Source organism: Canis lupus, chromosome 35 (genome assembly GCF_011100685.1).
Source record: "Canis lupus familiaris isolate Mischka breed German Shepherd chromosome 35, alternate assembly UU_Cfam_GSD_1.0, whole genome shotgun sequence".
Lineage (NCBI taxonomy): Eukaryota > Metazoa > Chordata > Mammalia > Carnivora > Canidae > Canis > Canis lupus.
In genome coordinates, this window is record NC_049256.1 from 7,344,973 (window position 1) to 7,364,562 (window position 19,590).

A 19,590-nucleotide genomic window follows, 5' to 3' on the forward strand; every position below is an offset into this window, starting at 1 on the left:
TACGCAGTCCTTGCATCCTTATTTTTCCACAAGGACATTTTAAAAAAAGAACTCTTGTGCAATTTCCTTACATCTTTACTTCATGTTATGAGTATAACCATAGATTTAAAAAATATATATACAACAAGAATACATGTTTCCCCTTCCAGTCACTGAATCCTCACAGAGTTGATACAATTTAGCCATTAAGAAACTGAAATAACTAGACTTCAAAACAGCTAAATTAACAAATACATTGGTAACCTCACCAGTTTTTGGTTGTGTAATATCCAGGTGTTTTAAGATCTGACATTGAAGAAGAAAAATAACATATCCTACATTTATTGATTTCTTTAATTTTTAAAAATATTATTTATTTGAGAGAGAGAGAGAGAGAGAGAGAGAGAGACAACGAGAGAAAAAGCATGATCGAGGAGAAGGAAAAGCAGACTCTTGGCTGAGCAGGGAGCCCAGCACGGATCTCAATCCAAGGACCCTGGGGTCATGATCTGACCCAACTGACTGAGCTACCCATGTTCCCACCCTCAATTCCCTTAATTAATAGACTCTGAATTTTATTTCCTATTTCTGGTCATGGGCTAAATATGCCCATGCAGTTGTCTCTCTTTTATATTTGAGAAAAAAATGCAACGGAGTTTTTCTATAGGGAAATGTTCAAAGCATAATGCTAAGTGAAAAAGAGACAACAAAGTAATTCATATAATGTGATTTTTAGTATATATAGATATTTTATATGTATATAGATTTCATGACATAATGTTTTATAGTCTATGAGAATTAGAATACACAGAAATGATAGGGGAGAAAGAGAAACTGAACACAACCTTTCACTTTCTTTCCAATCCTGCCTGTATTAAAATAAAAAAACTCTATTTTTTCCCAAGATCAGAAAGAATGAATGGAAGGAGAAGGAAGGAACCATGGGGTAGTCTTTATAGCAACTGATAAATCACTATAAGAGAACAGAGAGGATAGTCCAGCAGTCAAACCTCCCCCCAGGTTATGCAGCCAACACATATGTTTGATTCTAGGTCAAAGACAAAACCACACTCGGAAGAAAGTAAAATCCCTTCTATGGGGAGTGTCCTGGTGTAGGGCCCTGAAAGGATAGGAAAGCAGAGCTTGGCAGAGCTCTAGACCTCCACAATGACCAGGGAGGGAAGATGGGAAAGACAGCTCTATATCCAGGAGGGAGAGATACCAAAGGGTTTCAGCTCCAACACAATGAAAATATTGCCACTTTCTCTTGTTGCATTGGTGTTGCCATTTATTTTTTATTTTTTATTATTATTATTATTTTTTTTGGTGTTGCCATTTAACGTGTGGCACTGCCATGTGAAGAGTGATGCTGATTTGTTTCTTTTCATTACAGGTGAGTGGCTTTCTTCTCTCTAGAGAAGTTGCTGGAAAGACCCTTCCAATCTGACAACTCACCTTTTCTTTAGCTAGAGACATTTTCTTTTGCAATTTTCTGTTTTATCTGTTCTTTCTTTCTGGAATGCTCATTAGATCAATATGTGGGCTTCTGAGTGAAGATTCTGTGTCTTTTAACTTTTCTATCATAATTTTCTTTTGACTGATTGTTGTTGTTGTTGTTGTTGTTGTTGTTGTTGTTCTCCCTCTCTGGGTTCTCCCTTCCTGGATCCTTGCAAAGATGAGTTCTTATTCTGGTCACCTTCAGGGGTAAATGTATCCCAGTGCTTTTGGGAACTTTTGAGAAACTGTGTAGAACGTGTATCAGAATTTTTCAACCAAGAAAAGGAAGAGGAGGGCAGCCCCGGTGGCTCCGTGGCTTAGCACCGCCTTCAGCCACAGGCCTGGTGCTGGTCCTGGAGACCTGGGATTGAGTCCCACGTCAGGCTCCCTGCATGGAGCCTGCTTCTCCCGCTGCCTGTGTCTCTGTCTCTGTCTCACTCTCTCTCTGTCTCTCATGAATAAATCAATAAATAAAATCTTAAAAAAAAAAAAAAAAAGAAAAGGAAGAGGGGAGTATTTAACTCACCAGCTTTCCATCTTCCACTTGTCAAGAGCTGATCATAGAAAGTTCATTTTCTCGCACTTTCTGACTGTATGTGTGTGAGTACTGACCAGGTAGAGTTCTCTCAAACATCTCTCACTTCAGAGTTAGAAAAGCCCTGGGGCAGAAAGAGGTGTGTGGTGCTACGCAGTTCCACATGGATGAAGGTGATTGCACTGCTGGACTAAAAGGTAGGCTGAGAGAATGCGAGGTAGGACATGAGAACATGTGGCCAAGGGCTCTTCCAGGTTGCTCCCAAGCAGTACCCATTAGTGTCTGAGCTTAAACTTTCTTAGCTTCGGGTAAATCCACCTCTGACAGACACCTTGTAAATGCACAAAATTGACTACCACCTCATTCTTTACTAAAATCTGTTCTTTGCCTTTGGTGTTGGCCTTTCAAAGGCCAAAGTAAAATGTCATTTTTGGCCTTTGGTCTGTCCTTGTGCATCAGCATGTGAGAGCCTAGGTTATCACATGTAATCAGCATCACAACACAAATAAGATGGATTAGATGCCATTGGGTTACACAGTGTAAGTATCTGAATAGTCAAATAGAGGTAAGCATTCTGGATGTAACTTAGGGTGACCAGTCTTCTTGTGGTGCTTTGCATGTTGAAATTCCATTGTCACTTGATGTGTAAATAGGCATTGTTTCTAGAGTAAAATCCTGGGTTGCTAATGATTCCATTGGAAACTCAACTTTATGTACAAAAATAATTATGCAAAGCTTTCCAATTAACTAAGTGGATGTGCCTTGAGAGTACAAGTGTCTGAGATTAGAGGAGCAGAAGGAGGCATGACAACTAGACACAATACACCGTCCCATATTGATCTGGCTCTCGGGAAACACTGCTAGGACATTATTGGGGTAGTTTGCAAACTGGTTTCTCTCTTGTTTTTATTCTCCTCATCTAAAATTGTTGCTTTCTTCTTTGCTGGCACCTCCAGGATGACTATAATCCCTAATGAGGGACTTGCTAATCATGCAAATATTTATCACAGAGGAAAAATGAAGCTGAAGGTGTGTTCACAGTAGAGGAAATTGGGAGCCACAGGGTGAAGACAGGGCTTGACATCATATAGCACCCAGAAAAGGACGTTTATAAAATCTTCACAGCTCTTAACAATCAACATGCTAACCATAGAAAAGAATAGAAAAGACTGTCATAAAGCCTTTTTCTTCTCTCCTTTTTCCCCCTTACTCTAGACATTTGAATCATTAGATTCCCTGTATTACTAACTTAGACCACACGAGGCATTCATCCTTTGAAGGCAGAATGCCAAAACATTCTTAGAAAGTGGTTCAGAAGGGAGAGGAATAATCGCTTTCTCAGTCTGGGCTTGGAGTTCTGCTAAGAATGAACTGTTTCTAATGCTAAGTCTATGCTTTTCACCTGACTCCCTGGGGGAATGTTCCAGTGAAAACCTGGAGCATGGGGTGGCAAGGCCCTTACAATCACCATATGCTTAACCATCCTCTAAAATAGCACGCATGCTTATTCGCTTTTCACAGCATGCCACAGAGATATTGACACTGCTTGCCATTCATTCATTCACATTCATTGATTCATGCATCCAGCAGTCAGGATTGAGTCTCTTCTGTATGCGAAGATCAGAGCCAGGAGCTGTAGGTGTGGAAGCATATGCATGAGATGGGCTCTGCTTATAAGAATGACCAGGGAGCTCTCAACTATCTGAATTCATTCATTCATTGAGCAAATATTGATTGAATGTCTACTCTCGACCAGGCAATGTTCTAGAAGCTCATAACCTAGTTAGGTGGAAGGTGTATATTATATTTAAACAAGTTCAAAATATTGTTCCACTTCATGAAGGAAATGGACCTACTGTGTATAAGTCACGTAATCATGTTATTTGACCAAGCAGAGCTTAGAAGAATATCTCGTGGAGACATTTTTAGCAAGATATTAAAGACAACCAAGAAAACCTATTTAAGTCATGATGCCTGAGTTATTAAACTAGATTACCAAATACATCACGGTGTATGGCAATGTCCCAACCTCGTCCCTATTTTCTAGCAATTGAAGGCTAGAAAATTCTTTGTTGTAGAGACTGTCCTATGCATGGTAGGATGTTTAGCAGTCTCCCTGGCCTCACCCACTAGCTTCCAGGAGCACCCCTTCCCCAGATGTGACAATCCGAATTGTCTCTAGATATTGCCAAAGGTCGTCTGCAGCAAAATGGTTCCTGGTTAAGAAGTGCTGATCTGTGGGGGGAAAAGTGTTCCAAATTTTAACCAGGAACCCTGGATGCATATCTTCTCTTTCACCCAATAGTCTCAGCAAGCTTTTTTTTTCTCTCTGTTCTCACTTTCTCTGTTTCTAATCTCTGCCCTGTCACATAGATTTCATTTTCTTCTTCCCCTCAGCTCCCTGGCAGAGAGAGCAAGAAGAAGACTCAGGAGAAGATGCTTTCCAATGGGGCAGGTCCCTTTTAGGTAGGAGGAGGAGGGAACTGGGAGGTGCTGCCTCAGTGATAAACTTTGCTTCCTGCTCCATTTTGCCAAGAATCTGGATGATCCTCAGCCACAGGCCAAACAGAACCCTGCGTTTACCTGTGCAATCTTGGGTTGATGAGTGGACAGCAGGCTGTGAAGAAGCCTTACTTTCTACTCTTCTGGATGGACAATTAGCTGCATTTATTTCATATCTTAAGACAAATCCTCTTCGCTACTGTACTGTCCATCTCTTGAAGAGAGAAGTTTTATTGTATGGAATTCTGATATGGCGGCCTGTGGAGTGGCCCTGGGTGTAGGGGTGGGTTTTCCTCAGAAGAGAACGATCAGCCCCAACATAAGGAAGTTCCTTAGGTAGCGGGAACTCTAGCTGGGCCAAGTGGAGAAGTGGGAGCCATCAAGGCACTCCGTAAGCCCTGCCATGGACTTTGAAAGAATCTAGAAGTGCTTCACAGTGTCTTCAGTCATTGTGTTTCAGCAATAACATACATTTAGGAAGTTATGAGTTGGACAAACCCAATGGGTTTCTTTACTGTAGAACTTTTAGGAGATTTCAAAATGGAATGCAACATCATGACTGTCATGACTAGGAGCAAATAAGTAGCATGTCCTAAACTCATTTAACTACAGAAACTTCTCATGTGTTTTAATTTTGGCGTAACTTCTTTCTAGAATACTGTTTCTTTGAAACTGGTGCTCTAGAAAACTCCAGAATGGAAAACTGTAATCTTGCTCATCTATTTGGATGTTTCTCTCCCGGGTCTTTCCTAACATCTTTTAAAAATGATCTTGTTTTGTCCCTGCTGTTTAATGGAAACTAAAGGATGAGTTTAAGGACTGTACATCCACATTTAGGGAGCATCACCCTTGGCTGTGGCCAGAATCATTTGCCAAGTCCATGACCATGCCTGTTCCCTGTTTGGCTTTCAGATGCTGTAGGACTGAGATAGTAGGGTCATGCATGATCTGTATTTTCAAAAATCAAACCAACCCCCCCCTAGGAGATTGGGAAGTTACAGCCAAGTTTGAAAAGCCCCCTGGGGAAGGAGAGGGAGGGTAAATTCTCAAAGAAGGTTGGTGGCGCCCCCTGTGAGGCCAGCCTGGTGGTAGCAGAAGCAATTTCATAGAGCCCCTTAAGGGAGTAATGAATCTCTTGGAACAGAAAAGTCAGTCCAGTGGATGAGGTCCTCCCTCATGTAGAAATTCCTCCTCCATTGCCAACTCTGAAGGGCCAAGGTTTGGTTTTACTTAGGAAAGTGGCAGTTTGTTACATATGTTGTATTACAAAGAAAGAGAGATCTCTCAGAGGAATATTTGTTAAAAAAAATAATCATTTGAGCTATTTCTAAGATAGTATGATTTCCCACAAAATGAATGTTAATATGTAAATACCATCTTATCCTCCATATTCTGTGTTTGTGCAGATGACAGCTGGACAGGGGCTTTGGGCCAGGAACCATCTGGACCATTCTACTATAACCAGATATTGATTTCTGGGGGTGTTGACTGCGGTTGGGTGGAGTTGGCCAACCCCAACCGACCTTTGCCTCCACCACCAAGCTCACCCAGGAGAGACCAGGCCAGCCTACCATTGCCGATTACCACCTGTGCTGGTCCCAGAGACAGCACACCCAATTCTCTGAAGAGTGCTTAGCATGTGCCAATCCATGTTATATTGAGACCTGCTTATGGTTAAAACCAAGACCCCCAAACTGCAAAGTGGTAGAGATACCCCCAAAGTGGTAGAGGTACCCCCAAAGTGGTAGAGATAAAATCTGGATGTTGAACTGTAGAGATGCAAATGCAAGGAAGGGGAGGCCCAGAGGTGAAGTTCAAGATGTTTAAGAGGGAGAAACCTACACAGACTGTCTATCTGCCTGAGGCCTAGGGCACAGTTTTGCCTAGGGCATCAAAATTTAGAAGATTCTACACGTTAGGCAGGAATTTATTCAATGGTACAAGCGATAAGGGCGATAAGTAAAACAACCAGACAATGTGATCATGCCTTTTTGCTAGATAATTTTCAAGGGAGGCTGCGACCTCACTTGGGATGTAAGGTCAGAAAAGGTATCTATGAAGAGGTGATCCTGAGGTTGAAGCTAAATGACAAGAAGGAACCTTCCATGCAAAGATTTTGGAGAGAGGCAGAGGAAATATTAAGTACAAAAGCATTAAGGCTGATAAACTTATGGCATCCGGGGCAGAGAAAGAGCTGGGAGGAGGTGAGGTTAGAGAATAAGGCAGATGTAGAGTCAAGTAGGGACATGCATGTTATAGAAACAGCAAATTAAGATCCAAACCCTGGTGGGTCCTCCCATCTCTTTGCTTTCCTTCTCTGTAGCAGACAAACATCTGTGACTTGATATTTTTCACCCCTCTTCATAACGTTGTAGCACCTGCTCAGAAACCATCGTCTGTATAAGTCAGTAGTGAGCTCTTTGAGCTTGCTGAACCAGTTCCAACTTTCTTCTTTTCGCGCTAACAGCTGTATTATAAAAAGACCCTAAAGAGAGAAGGATAAAACCAAAAAGGCTACTCTGGGGTATGTAAGTGTGAGCTTTGGAGTTAACACCTCCCTGAGTTGGATGTTTGGAGGGAAGAGTTTACATATTGCATGTGCTTTGAGCAAGGGAAGATGGCTCATCCCTCACTGTGGTGCAAGGCAGTGGCAGAGATGGTGGTTTTTTTTTTTTTTTTTTTTTTTTTTTTTATTTATGATAGGCACACAGTGAGAGAGAGAGAGAGAGAGGCAGAGACACAGGCAGAGGGAGAAGCAGGCTCCATGCACCGGGAGCCCGACGTGGGATTCGATCCCGGGTCTCCAGGATCACGCCCTGGGCCAAAGGCAGGCGCTAAACCGCTGCGCCACCCAGGGATCCCGAGATGGTGGTTTTTAAGTAGCTCTTTCCTTGAAATGAAAGAACCACTACTCTTTAAGATTTTATTTATATATTTGAGAGAGAGAAAGAGTGAGCATGAGCAGGGGGAAGGACAGGGGGAGAAAGACAGGCAAACTCCCTCCTGAGCAGGGAGCCCAATGTGGGGCTCAATCCCAGGACCCTGGCATCATGACCTGGGCCAAAGGCAGATGCTTAATTGACTGAGCCACCCAGGTGCCCCAAGGAACACACATTCTTTAAAACAAGCCATTCATCTTGAGGAAAACTTTTGTGTATTAATTCTTCTTTCCTCATGCCTCCATTTAGAACCACACACAGGCACATGGCCATCAAGAAAATAGGTCATTTTCCTTCTTACTTGAGGTACTCTATTGTTCTCCTTTGGCCAAAAGTGAGGCAAAGGGAAACCGATTTGCTTGTTATATGAGCCTGTACATGGGATGACTATAAAATAATGAACATTTTTTCCATAAATTGCATGGAAACCAATCTCTTACATTAGAGTCACAGCTGTAGAATCCTTTGTAAGTTTCCATGTCAATGTTCTCTGTTTCAGAAGCCCTGCCTGGAGGTTAGGAATTGTGTTCACTTTGGCTAAACTTGTATGATGCAAACCAATACATGAGAATGCTCTAAAGAGCCCAAAGACATATGAAGGCTGCCCTTCTGCTCTCCTCAGGCCATTCGCATTAGTTCAGAAGAATTATTAATACTTCCACGATTAGACTCAGCGGCACCAGGTACAGTGGGTCTGCCATCTAAAATTATTTGAAAAATATTCACTATTGCCCTTCTGTTCCTTTTAAAATCTAACAGGCAGGACCCCACTCCCCACCTCCGCCATGGTCTCTAAGAAAGAAACAAAATCTTCAGAAAATAAAGGTGACTGACAGGGGGATCTGGTGCTATTACATGATGAGTTCCATACCCCCAACCTCCTGCCCCATCTCCTTTCCCTTTAGCTAGTCTCTCTCAAGGTATGATGAGGATGTCACTGATTATTTCAAAATGATAGAAATCACCAGCTCTTTAAAAATAAGATAAGTCATAGATGTTAGGACACAATGTCTGAAGAACCAATCTCTTCCTCCTCTCTATCTCTCTATCAAAGGAAAGAGATGAGACAAGCTTGCTGGCAGTACCATCTTCAGGTTTTTGCATAGGTACAGGTGACAGAAAGCAGCACCCCACTTGCAGTGTTCTGCATGAAGTTTCATCACTGTCCAAGCAACTGGCTCTCTCTTTCACAGGCCCTCTCCCTGGGTGCTGGTTATCAGTCCTCTTCGGTACTTGAGTCTGATATTTCCAGACTAAGAAGTTTCTTTTAGGGAGCCCTGGGATAATTCAATAACCATGGCCTTTCCAATTCTAAAAGAATTAATAGGTCACATTCTAATAGAGTCAACTTTTGGACAAACTGAGTCAAAAGTTAGCCCCATAGCTCAGGGGTTGGGTATCTACAGGCTTTGTCTTTTGTCCCTTTGAATATTATTAATCCTTTGGAATATTTTTGGGCAGAGGTGTAACCAGTGATTAGCTCCCCCTCTCCCAAATTCAGGCAAGGTGAGGAAGGCACAGGGGGCAGTATGGCAGAGTGGTCAAGCACATGGCTTCTGAAGCCAGGCTACTATGTTGGGCCTCTGCCTCTGCCAGTCACCATCTATGTGACTTTATTACCCGGGGATTGAGTTTCCTTCCCTGTAAAATGGATCCCAGTGGGACTGACCTCATGGAGATGTGTGAGAGATAAATGAGTTAATAATCAGAAAGCAGTTGCAATAGTGCTTGGTCTATACTGCATTCCCAGTGTGTTATATTCGCTATGCTCTTCTGCAATTAATAAAAGGGCTTTGGTGTGGCAGCTCTTTTGAAGAATTTGGTTTTGAACCTATTCCTACCGAAATGTGTCTTAAAAGATGAATGTGGGTACATTTGAATTCCTCTTTCTCTAATCACAAATGACTACCATATGTTGGATATCTTATTTTTGAGTAGAACCTAATCAACTATGCACATCTTAATTTCCACTAACTCTGATATTGTTTCCAGTGACAAGTAATGTCTATTGGCTCTCAGCTCTTCAGTGGCCCTATCTATAACTTTTCTCTAGCGCCCATGTGGGAAGCTTGCACACTACATTTCCCAGAATCCTTTGCCTACTGCTTCCTCTTTGTTTCTGCTGGCGGGAGGCTTTGCAGGAGATTGAGGGGTGGTAAGAAAAATTGAAACAAATCTCCCCCCTCCAACTTCTGCTGCAGTGTTTCTAGCTATGCAACAGCAGCCTCAGGGTTGAAGTGGCCATGGGCTCTGGGTAATGTCATCTTCCCTTCTTAGGTCCTTCAGACCTAAGTATTGTGGCGGTTTCCTACTACTAATCTTTGGGTAACATTACTTCGTTTTACTCTTTCAGCCTTTCTAATGCTTTTTAACCAATCTCTTATATTAAGTTACCTCTATTTGCGATGCCTAGATTGTTTTCTGTTTGGACACTTATTGATACATTCCCAAACCACTTTATGGGACCAGATTCACTGTGACAAGAATCACTGTTTGAAGTATTTAGATACTCAAAACTCCCCTCAAAGTATGTTGCTACTCATTAAACAACAGTTCAATAGATAAAGTCCTTTCTCTTTTGGGTCCCACCAAAAAAATCTTTCAAGATTCATTTGGACATATGGACAAGTGAGCAAACACTAAAGAATAAAATGAAAGGAAGTACCAGATGCGTTTTATTGGCCATCTATTGCATCCTCAATCAGTGGCTTGACAATACTCATCTGTTTTCTCTCCTGGTTTCTGTACACAAGGAATTTAGAGTAGCCTGACTGCACGGTCCTGGCTTGGGGTCTCCATTAGGTTATGGTCAGATATCAGCTGGGGCTGCAGTCATGTGAAGTTTTGACTGTCCCTAGAGGATCTACTTTTCAAGGTCACTTGCTCAGATGGCTGGCAAGTCAGTGCTGGCTATTGGCAAGTTGATGTAGTCCCTTTCTATGTGGCCTTCTCCGTAAGGCTGCTAGAGCACCCTCATAGCTGGGAAACTGGCTCTCCCCCACCCACCCCGCCGTACACAAGTAATCTAAGAGACTAAAGAGAAGGCTGCAATACCGTTTATAACCTAGCTTTGAAAGTCACACATTATGACTTCATTCATATTCTATTGGTTACATAGGGCCCACCCCCATTTGTTGTGCAAAGTGACTATACACAGGTGTGTAGACAGGAGTCTAGGATCACTGAAGGTCACCTTGGAGGCTGGCTACTGCATGCATAGTCGCTGGGTTTATGTGAGGAGCTGAATATATAATCCAAGTGAAGATGAATCATGAAAGGTTCTCTTCTTCAAACAAGAAAGCAGAAAAGTTATTAATTTCAAGAGTTCTTTAGCTAAGAGGGAAGGGATGAAGGGTCTTCCACATTTCCCTGTTAGCCTACAAAAAAACCATAACAAAGTATGAAATGTTGAGTAAATTGTTCTGAGAAGCATGGAAATCATGTACCTAGGAGGAGCTGCTTCTTTTCTCTTTCCACCCTCTTGTTGTGGCCGTCATTCATGAATTCCCTTTTATCTACAGTGTTATGGGCACATCTATCCCTTTGCTTCTAACCACTGGAAGATACAATAGTTCATGGCATGCATCTGTCAGTTGTATGCCTCTCCTCTCCCAAGGGTAAACACTGGTGCCAGGGAGGAGTTTCTGAGGGAGAAAATGGATTAACTAGAAGCAGCCCAGAGAAGGGTTAACATCAGCCATACTTCTCTCTTTCCTTTCAAAATTAGAATGAACAATGACAAATGTATGAGGCAAGAGGGGCTGGAAATGGTCTATCCCATATCATCTGTGCCAGGCACAGTGCAAAGCATTGTGGGAGATTCAGAGATTAATGAGACATACTCCCTGACCTGAAGGAACTTACAATTTTAAGAAAAAATAGACCCATTGATAGCTAATTACAATGCAAAATTAAGAACAGTAAGGGGCAACCCAATAATTCTGACTTGGGGATCAGAGAAGAATTCATGAAAGGCTAAACTTGGGCAGAATCTTGAAGAAGGAGTAGGGAATCCCCAGGTGGATAGAAGTCAGTAGAAAGAAGTGAAGTATATTTTAGACTGGAAGACCTAAGTGAGCAAAGATATAAAATATGGGAAAGAATGTGACAGTGCAAGGACTGGCACAGAATTACATGTGGCTGCAGTGTATGTGGGGCCTGGAGGGCTGGGGACTTGAGGATCTGGGGATGGGGGTGGGGGAAGTCTGGCAAGATGAGAGGGACCAAATCCTGGTGAGTCTTCAGTGCCATGCAGGGAGCCTGAATCACTCAGCAATGATAAGGAAGAGGAGCCTCTTGAAGAGGGAAATGACATTATCACCCCATGTAGAAAGGAGAAGATTGATATAAGAGACACCAAGACCAAAATGCGTACTTACCGCTGGCTGGAGAAACTATGGCTATTTAAATTTGTCTCTTTTGGGGTCACCTGCAGTGGCTAACTTTCCTATGGTGACTGTGGATTATTTAGTGAATTTTAAAGTAAAATAATTTTTGTATGGTAAAATAGAAATTATCAACGAGGACAACGGAGGAAGCCAATGACAGTGAGGGTCTGCAATGGGTGGGAAAGAGCCTGGGTCCCCAGGGGCTCCGGAGGCCAGAGTGGGGGCAGTGAGGGCAAAGCTGGCAGAGAAGAAAAGGAGAAAACTACCCATCTGTGTTCTTCCCAATTTACTGAGTGTCTGCATTGGCTTGGGCTCTACTGCAAGAACTTGATGGAAAAAAGGGGTCAGTGGAAAATAGAATGGATGGCGGGAGGGGGGTGGTTATCCTTCAGGCTACCAGAGCCCTGAGTGTATTTGTGAGCTGGGGTGATGGAACACTTGGATAATGAAACACAAGATGGCAAGGACAATTGAGTAGATAAGAGGCAAGATCCAAGAGCAAATCAGAGGGAATAAGGTCAAGGTTCTTAGTGCTGTGTGTGCATGTGTGCCTGTGTGTGTGTGTGTGTGTGTGTGTGTGTGTGTGTGTCTATCTTACGGAGAATATATATATGAAGTAGAGAATATGTAAAGTAGAGTATGTACTTATGAGTAGAGATGGAAGTGAATATGCATGAATACCTTTTGGATTTGATGGAAAGACGGCGCTGTCCCCTAGGCAGGCCGAAGCTAATTATCTCTCCCTGCCCCTACCTGCTAGCTTGCTTGCTTCGGCTTGCTTCTGTCTTAATCAGGAAGAGACTCCTATGGTGGTGTCTTAATGTAAACAAGGCAATTTGTGACTTGATGAACCCAGATGGACAAGTGTGTCCTTCTCTGCCTTCTCCTTATCGAGTGTGGACGATTAAAGGAGTTTTTCTCCAAGGGGAAGGCAGTGCCTGCCTGCGGAGGATCCGGCTTCACTTTCTCTGATCCACCTCCTTCCCTGTAACACCCACAGCAGGGGCTTCACTTCAGGAATTCCAGGGAGACTGGACCCACTTCTCTCCGTGCTCCGTTTGCCTAATGGGCAAGGTCGGGATTGCCACCACCATTAAAAATCAATCTAACCCACAATTTGTCCAGGTGATAAGCTATGCAGTTAATATTAGCTGCTATGATTTACCAGGAGAATAACTACCTGGTGATACATTTCATGAACGTACCACCAAACCATCTATCAATGTGGCGATGAACTTTTCATATCGAGCAGGCCTGTGACCGGTACAGACCCAAGGAACTCACCAGAATGTCTGTTAAATTACTGGAAGACAAGGAAGCAAATGGGAGGCTCTGACGGCTACCAGAGGGCATGGAAGGGGGAAAAATAATGAAAAATATTTTATGCCAATGTACTGTAAAACATCAACATAATTTTTTTGTTTGGTCTTTGAAATTTATTCCCTAATGTCTTCTTCCTCCCATATCCTTTTGCCTTATGCTGAATTGAAGTTGCCATTCCCCGCCCACCCAGACAAAGAAGGGCCCTGAGCAGGCCCCAGCAAACCTACATCCTGAACGCTTAGGCTCTCTGGATATGCGTAAATGTATTCAGCGACATCAGTCTGATGCAAATTGCACTTGCATTATTTCTCCACTTCCAACTGTAACAAATTACCACAAGCTTGGGGGCTTCATCAGTGCAAATTTATGTTCTTACAGTTAGTTCTACAGGTCAGAAGTTTGACATGGTTCCACTGGGGTAAAATCACTGGGCTGCATTCCTTTCTGGAGACTCTAGGGAAGAATCCTTTCCTTGCCTTTTCCATCTTCTAGAGACTACCGGAATTCCTTGGCTTTTGGGCTGTGTCTTCCATCAAAGCCAACAATGGTGAGTCCCCTCATCTCCTTTCTCAGTCCTCTTCTGCTTCTGTCTTTCAATTTTAAGGGCCCCTGTGATTACACTGGCCCCTCAGAGGGATCCAGAATAATCTCCCTGTCTTATTAAAATCAGCCTATTAGCCACCTACTTCCCCCTTTGCCAGTAACTAACATATACACAGGTTCCAGAAATCAGAGCATAGCATCTTCAGGAGATTGTTCTATCACAGGACTTTAGCTTTATGGTTGTTTTTTAACTAGTGCTCTCTTTCTTTTGGCTCAAAATAGTAACAGATAAAGTGAAGTGTTAAAATAGGTTTCTGAAAGAGATAACTACTCAAATTTTCAGGCGGCTCCTTACTACCTGCTGATTTGGGGCAAATTATTAACCTCTTTTCTTTCTAAGCCTGTGTTTCATCTGTAAAATGGGGATAATACAATCTATAGAAATCAAAGCAGAAATGGGATACTGTTTGTAAAGCTTTAGCATAATGCTTAGTATTCACTAAGTGCTCAATAACAGTAAATTAATTTTTTTTTTTTTTAATTAGGCTGAGGGCAGCCCTGGTGACTCAGCGGTTTAGCGCCTGCCTTCGGCCCGGCCCGAGGTGTGATCCTGGAGACCAGGGATCGATTCCCACATCAGGCTCCCTTCATGGAGCCTGCTTCTCCCTCTGCCTGTGTCTCTGCCTCTTTCTCTCTGTGTCTCTCATGAATAAATAAAAATCTTAAAAAAAATAAAAATAAAGTTAGGCTGAGGTGCAGGCAGAGAAGGACAGCGTATGAGCTGGTGTCTATACACCAAATATCTACTGATGGTTCAGACCTCCTCCCTGCTGGCTCTGAATTGGTCCCACCTGAAGAAGCCTCTCCATCTTACTGGGCAAGGAAAAGAAAAGTTCAACTGCCATCTTTGCTACCCTTCCTGGGGGCTAAAATTTTCTTTTCCTTTGCTGCCTTTTTCCTTCACTCACCTTCTATGGCAGACAGGCCAAGGGGTTGAAGACTTGGTACCGACTCACAGAGCAGGCTTGGCAGCAAGGATAGCTCCTAATGGAAGTAGTGGTGGAGGGCACCCATGGCTGAGCCCCACTCCACCCACCCACAATCAATCACTGAACCTGCCCTGAAGCACCTATGTCCTTAGCTCCGGAGGCCTGTGGATTAGATTAGTGCGAGAGAGTCAGAATTTTCCAGGACTAATTACATCTGATTTTGCATGAAAGTCGCTACTTGCAGGGCCACAGTGGCTGCCTGCAGCAGGAGAAGGAGGAGGAGGAGGAGAATTCAAAATCTAGCTGTTTTCCTGACCAGAGCTCTGATGACTATCAGGGCCCTAGAGGAGCCCAGACATATCAGTGTTGGTGCCCAGAAAAGCTGGGCTTCCAGAAAGCTACCAGCTTATCTACTGGGTTGAAAAAAAATTTAAAAAGTGTTGATGATGATGCTGGTCAATGAGCACTCTATACACTTTGGACAAATAATCCAGCAGCATTTTTTTTTTCAAATTAAAAGCACATATACGTTTTAAAAATAAAAAGTAAACACAAACACATACCTTTCTGGCCAGCAATCCAACTTTGGCAGAATCTGTTGTATCAAAAAACAAAAATACTAATACATAAGGCTGTTTGAATAAGAATGCTTATTATAACAATATTTGTGGGACAAAAAAAAAAAAAACCCACACACACAGGAAAACCTAAATGTCCATCAATGGGTAGAGAATTCAATAAACTGTAGTATGGCCATCCCGAGAAATATCGTATAACTATTTAAAAGAAGGAGTCGTTTGTTTAGTTATTGATCTCAAAGGATTTGGTACAAGAGAAACATATATCATAATTTTGTTAAAAAACAAACAAACAAAAATTGGAGGCACCTAGGCGGCTCAGTCAGTTAAGCATGGGATTCTTGATTTTGACTCAGGTCATGAGCTCGAGCCCCACGTCAGTCTCCACTGAGCGTGGAGCCTACTTAAGATTCTTTACCCTGGTGGCTCAGCAGTTTAGCTCTGCCTTCAGCCCAGTATGTGATCCTGGAGACCTGGGATCGAGTCCCACATCGGGCTCCCTACATGGAGCCTGTTTCTCGCTCTGCCTGTGTCTCTGCCTCTCTCTCTCTCTCTCTCTCTGTGTCTCCATGAAAAATAAATAAAAAATCTTTAAAAAAAAGAAAAAAGATTATCTCCCTCTCCCTCTGCCCCTCCCTGTTGGTGCTCTCTCTCTCTCCCTCTGAAGAGAAAGGAAGGGAAGGGAAGGGAAGGGGAAAAATTTCTACTCTCTGTATAGGTTCATGCCAATATGTTTTCAATGCATGAGGAAAAGTCCGGAAGGAAACACATCCATCAATTACTGGGGCAGGGTGGGTTAATTTGTTTTCATTCTATGCATCAATGTATTGCTTTGATGGTTACAATAAATACTTTGTTTTAATTTGTGGAAAGGAATTTAATATAAATATTAATTTATAATAAATTATTATCATATACATGGCAGCAGAGAGAAGAGGAAGAAGGGAAACTGTCAAGGAAGCTCCAAGGTAAATCTGGTCAGTTCTGGGAGAATCTAGGGATTCCACGTTGGGGGTTTGCAGGCAGTGAGAGAGCCAGGGCTGGAGGATTGTGGCTGGAGGGTCTGGGGGCACAGTCAACCTGGAGCAGCAGACTTACTTCAAGGAACTTATCTAGAGCATCCTCTGAGAAGGCCAGCGTGGGGTGGAGCGCTAAGTAGCCTGCAGCAAGAGGAATTTAAGCTGCTGGACTAGGAAGAAAAACTTCCCTAAAGTATTACCCATCATAGTGAGGCTTTCTACTAGGAGTTATTTTGAAGAATTCACCAAGACTTATCAGATTAAACTGGTTTAGAGGCAGGAGGAAGCAAAAATAATATCCAACATTAGGTAAGAGGCACGTAGTGGGAAAACGCTTTCCCTTTGTTAAAATAAAATGCAACCCAACAAGGTAGGTATGATTATTCCTCATCTTACAGAGGAGAAAGCTGAGTTATAGAGAGGTTGAGTAACACACCCAAGATTATGCAGCTGGTAACAGGTCTTTTGGCTTGGCAGTCCTCATCCTAAAGGCCATGTCCTTCCAGGGTGAACATCTGGATGGGAATGTTACCCTACGTCTTCACCCCACGGGGCTCAAGTGGGCAGGGCAGGGCAGGGTTTCTTTATTCCTGTGTTGGGATTGGCTGCTGAGGTTGCCTGGCCCCAACATCCAGGAACGTCCCTGAGAGACACTGTTCCTCTCCTTGGGGGAAGAGGGAATAAACTAGCATTACAAAATTCCCTAATGCCTGCCTGCAGTGGCTTGAGAGGGCAGGGCTTGCCAGGAAGTAAACCGTGAGTCTTGCTCCAGCCACACAGCTGGCATCCTCACTGTCACCCCCCTCCCCACATTATTTACACAGTAGGGGCAAGGCAGGAGGGAAGCAATGCTTTGGACCCGTGAAACAGTGGACCTTTTCTTTGGTCCCATGGAACCAGAGAGTAGACGGTTCCAGAGAGCGGATGCCTCCAGGGCTGCCAGTGCCCAGCCTGGAGCTGCTGGGGCGCACAGCCTTGCTTGTGTGGGGGAGTGGGAGAGGGAGAGGACCAGTTGGAGACCTTCCCAGAAGCAGCTCAGCCTGGATCTGAAGGAGTTTCAGGAAGGGGGAAAAGGGAAAGGCTTCATCTTATCTCAGCCATCTAATTTCCCCAGGGATGGGCTCAGGTGTGTAGAGAGTGCCTGCCCAGCCGGTAGCTCTGGCTCGGTGGCTCTGTGGCTCGGTGATGACAGTGGCCCTACCCTTGAGGTTCCCTCTGGAGTGGAAGCATCTCTGGATCTACAGAAAGAGAATCTGCACGGTGGTTCTTGTGCCCATTTGCTTTTCTGAGAGTGCTGAATGAAAATCAGTCCCAATTTCTTCTCTATCCTCCACGCCTCCTCTGCAACTCTATCACTCCACCTCTAAGTTTCTCCATCATCCCCTTCTGTGTTTAAGACCATCAGCTCCCTCTCTCCTATCTGCTGACTCTTCCCCTTCTTTCTGTGCCTCCCCATTTTCCAGGTCCTCCTCCTCTTGCGGTCTCCTTGTTCCCTCTAATTCCTCCTCCCACGGGCTCTGGAGCTGACCTCCCTGACATTTTCACGAGGATACCCAAACATGACACTCTAGTGGGCCTCCGTGTCTTGAATCGGCTTGGGCAGGCAGTGCCTTGAAGGAGGGCGCCCCTGCAATCCCAATCTCAGAGGCTCAGAGCCCGCGCCGGTGGGCCCCAGGGAGCGGGTCCTACAAGAGCTAGGGATGCTGCTGCTGGTGGTGGAGGCGGGTGTGACCATCTCCTTAGTGCCCGAAACCCACTCGGTTCCCCACCCCCAGTCTGGACGAGGGGTGTTGGCACCCAGGTTACTATCTCTCTGAGCTGGGAACAGGGCTTACCGCGTTGCTGCTGAAAAACAACATCAGCTAACATATGGAGATGTCATCATGATTAAACAGCAAATTATAGTCGAAGACGGCGCGATAATAATCTAAACAATCACCGCAACAAGAAGAAATGTTCTCTAAGGAGCCAGATGCGGTAGCCCGTGTTTCGGAGACCCGAGGCCCTGCGTTCCTGGGGCTCCCTCCCAGCGCACGTGCAGGTGGTGCCGGCCTAGCACCCAACACGCTTTCTCCAGGCACCCCCAGGGCGATCTGGGGGCAGGTGCAGTGGAAGGTCGTGGCCACGGGGCGCCCTCCGTCTAGGGAGGCAGCTGGGGCCGCAGGAGGACCGGGTTCCTTAAGGAGAACCTTGCAGGGAGCACAGACGAGCCCGCGTTCCCATTCCTCTGCGCCCCGTCGCTCCTGGCCCCTCCGTCAGCCTCGCCTCCTCCCGGACCTCGAGGGAGACACCTTTCCAGGTGGGAACCCCTGGAGCGCTGCTCGGGGAGGGGCATCCTCCGCCCGCCGCAGAAATCTCCCTCCCCCGAAAGCCTGCGGAGAGCCTGGGCGCCTTTCCCTCGGGCTAGCCAGGGGCCCAGCGGTGCGCACCGGGGCGCCTCCGGGGTCCCCCGGGAAAGATCCGCGCGGGAGGCGGCGAGCTCCGCAGGCAAAGAAGGACAGTAGGAGCCCCTCCTTCTTTCCCGTGGTCTCCTCCCCCTCGTTAAATAGATTTCGTATTTAAAACAGGCTCAGACGTTTTCGTCTGAATTCCAGGGGACTGAGCTCGGGTTAGAGCCATCCCACTTACACTCGGGGCGAAAATAACCACTGGAACGAAATGATCAAAACCAAACGCTGTTTTCCCAAACAACCAGCGTTCCCCGTGGGGGACCGCTCGGCGCAGGCAGAGAGGATCCTCTTTGCTGGTGGCGGAGAACGGGGGATCTGTGCAGGGGCGGGGTGGGGGGGGTGCACGGGGGAGGAAGGGGGGGATGCTCTTCCCGGGAGCGGCGGGGCGCGGCGCGCGCGCGCGCACCTGCCGCGGTCATAGATGCTGGGAGCGCTCGGGGCGCAGGGGCGCATGTGTTGCTGGAATTCAATCCGTGGGGGGAATGCAGATTGGGCTGCGACCTGCCGGCTTTGATTTATGAACTGTTACTCCAGCGGTTGTTTACACATTGCATTTCAGGGCCCCCCGCGCGCCCTCGGGGGGCGCAGGAACCCGCCGCAGCCTCCGCGGCCTGGCGCCGCTGGTCCTCCATCCCCACCACCCCCACCCCCGCGGGAGGCCACCCCTCCCCCTCCAGCAGCTCCCTCCCATCCTCCCCGGCTCCTGGAAACCAGATTTCAATTTCTTTGAACCCAGAGACGCAGGCTCGGGTCGCCCTCCCCCATTCCTGCTCCAGTTCCCGCTGGGCTCGGACCCCGGTCTCCCCTGCTCCGTGCACTCTCCAGTGTTTACTTCTCTCTAAGGCCAT